General features: G+C 56.9%; 1 pseudogene; it reads left to right on the top strand.

The window, feature by feature from the left end:
* Positions 1 to 2797, top strand: part of LOC106722837 — a 39764-nt pseudogene that overhangs the window by 13279 nt on the left and 23688 nt on the right.

Genomic DNA, 2797 nt, shown 5'->3' with positions numbered 1-2797 from the left:
GCCCAGTCGCGCCGCCACCACGCCTGCAGCAGTGGCAGCAACCAGCCAGGCCCACGTGGCCGCCTGGCGGAGGAGGAGGAGGAGGTGGCAGCAGCTGCTCCCCACCAGTGCCCCGAGTGTGGGAAGTGCTTCGCCCAGCGGGCATCGCTATCCAAGCATCGCAAGACCCATAGCGGGGAGCGGCCGTACCAGTGTGGGGACTGTGGGAAATGCTTCAGTCGCAGCTCCAACCTAACGCAGCACCAGCGCATCCACACGGGGGAACGCCCCTTCCAGTGTGCTGACTGCGGCAAAAGCTTCATCCAACGCTCAGACCTGGAGCGGCACCAGCGCACCCACACTGGGGAGCGCCCCTATCAGTGTCCCGACTGCGGCAAGAGCTTCAGTGTCAGCTCCCACCTGGACCGTCACCAGAAGATCCACGCGGCTGAACAGGCCTCTTACCGCTGCCCTGAGCACCTCAAAGGCTTCCTGGCTGCCCACCAGCACGGCAAGCTTTTTAAGTGCTCTGACTGTGGGCGCTGTTTCAGCCAGAGTGCTGCCCTGGTCAAGCACCAGCGGGTGCACGCTGTGGCACGGCCCCCCCAGTGTGCAGACTGTGGGAAGAGCTATGTGGCTAGCCCTGGTGGTAAGACTGGGGGCAAGCCTCACAAGTGCACAGACTGCGGGAAGAGCCTGGGTGGGGCCCCTGTGCCCGTGCTGCATCCTCGGCTGCGCGCCCAGCAGTGCATGGACTGCGGGAAGAACCTTGGGGCGGGGAAGCCTCCGCCACCCCCACCTCCAGCGGAGAAGCCTTTCAAGTGTGCAGACTGCGGGAAGGGCTTTGGGCAGCGCTCGGCCCTGGTGAAGCACCAGCGCATCCATACAGGGGAGAAGCCGTATGCCTGTCCTGACTGTGGAAAGAGCTTCATCCAGAAGTCAGACTTGACCATCCACCAGCGCATGCACACGGGGGAGAAGCCGTACCGCTGCAACGAGTGCGGAAAATGCTTCAGTGTCAGCTCCAACCTCATAACCCACCAGGGGACAAACCCTCCCAGTGTGCCGACTGTGGGAAGAGTTTCATCCAGCGCTCGGAGCTGACCATCCACCAGCGCGTCCACACCGGGGAAAAGCCCTACAAGTGCCCTGAGTGCGGGAAGTGCTTCAGCCGCAGTTCCCACCTCAATCGGCACCAGCGTACGCATGCCGGGGACAAGCCCTCGCTCCTCTCCACTGCCAAATCCAGTGCCAGCAACCCCCTCCAGGCCTCCTCAGCCTTCTCTGCTGCCAGCTCTTTCTCCTCCCCCCTGGGTGCCTCTTCCGCTCCCATCCCATCCCTGCCCTCCTTCCCTTCCTCCCCCTCACCCCTTCCCATCCCATCCCTCTCTGCCACCCCACTGGATCTGCCCTGGGCCTTGTCCTTCCCATCCCGTGCCTTCCCGCCCCACCCTTCCTTCCCCTCTCCTACTCCCTCTGGAGCCCAGGCCTCATCCCTGATAAATTAACTGGCTGCCTCCACATGCCTCTTCCTCATTCCCCCCCTAAGTCTCACCTCTTGACGTCCGGTCTGCCTTACTCTTCCCTCTGCCTACACCCTTATCCCCACAACCCCCTTCCTGCCTCCTCCCAACTGTATCCCATCTCTAGCAGTGTTGTCCTCTCTTGCAGTTTTTTGTGTTTTATAATGTTTGGTCAAAAGTCCCAGCTCCCAGAGTCAAGGGATCTACCTGAGAATCTCCACTGGCATTATATGAAAGTGAATGTCCAGCCTGGGATGGGCACAGACAAGAGTCGGGCAGCATGCGACCCTTCAGAGCTCAGCCACCAGCAGGTGAACAAGCAGAAACCCAGAGGTCATATTTAAAGCCCATGTCCTCAGTGTTTTGGGAGGTCTGTCTCCTGCTATCTTTAAAAGCTCAGGATTGGCAATACTGTGACTAGGCCCCACAACTCCTACTTTGGCTGTGGAGTTGGCCTCCCACTGTCCTACTCTTTTCCCTTTCCTATTTCTTCTCTTCCTCTGATTTTTCACACCATCATTTTCCACTCTCCTTTTCCCATCCCTCTGGTCCTTCTGGCTCTTCCCTGTCCCTCTCGTATATTCCCAGTGGCTCCAATGTTGATGCTGGTGACCCCTCTGGTTGTGCCACTCAACAGCCTAGTTCAGCCTGTAGCACTGGATCAGACCCTTCCCCTTCTGCTCATCATCAGCAGCTTTAGCTGGTGTTTGGAAAAAACTCACTGTGGAGCACTCCCCAGCTGGGACTTCCTGGTCTTCACTCTCTGTGACCCTACAGAGCTGAATGGTGACAGCCCACTGCTGTTACAAGAGGAGACTTGAGGATAGACTGGGAAGGCAGTTAAGCCAAGACTGGAAGCATCCTTTGAGAAGAACAAGGGCAAAATCCCAGGCCCCTCTGGTGAGTGGAGTGAGTTCCCAGACTCCCGTGCATTAGCTCAGCTATCCATGGACCACACAAGACCACACCAGGGGCATGGTATCTCTGCCCCTCTTAATGAAGGAGAGGTGTGGAGAGAGTTTGCCCTAGAACTCATCATCAGATAAAAAATGACGTTAGTGATTTCAACTTCAGTTGGGTGGGTGGGGGGAAGAAACTAATTTTTTTAACAGATTTGGAACAAATTTCCCCCTCAGAAATGTTGACAGACTGTTAGATCTTGAAACCTGGGCCTAAAAAACGTAAGGGAAAATAATTTTGCTCTCCCTCCTTATTTTTACTGGTTTTCATGTTGCGCTAATTAGGGTCAGATTCGAAGCGAGGCCCCACCTATCATTCGAGATAATTTTGGGGGC

This window comes from Alligator sinensis, unplaced genomic scaffold (assembly GCF_000455745.1).
Source record: "Alligator sinensis unplaced genomic scaffold, ASM45574v1 scaffold1391_1, whole genome shotgun sequence".
Lineage (NCBI taxonomy): Eukaryota > Metazoa > Chordata > Crocodylia > Alligatoridae > Alligator > Alligator sinensis.
Note: the sequence above shows the minus strand (reverse complement) of the source record. Positions and strands in the feature narration are given on the sequence as shown.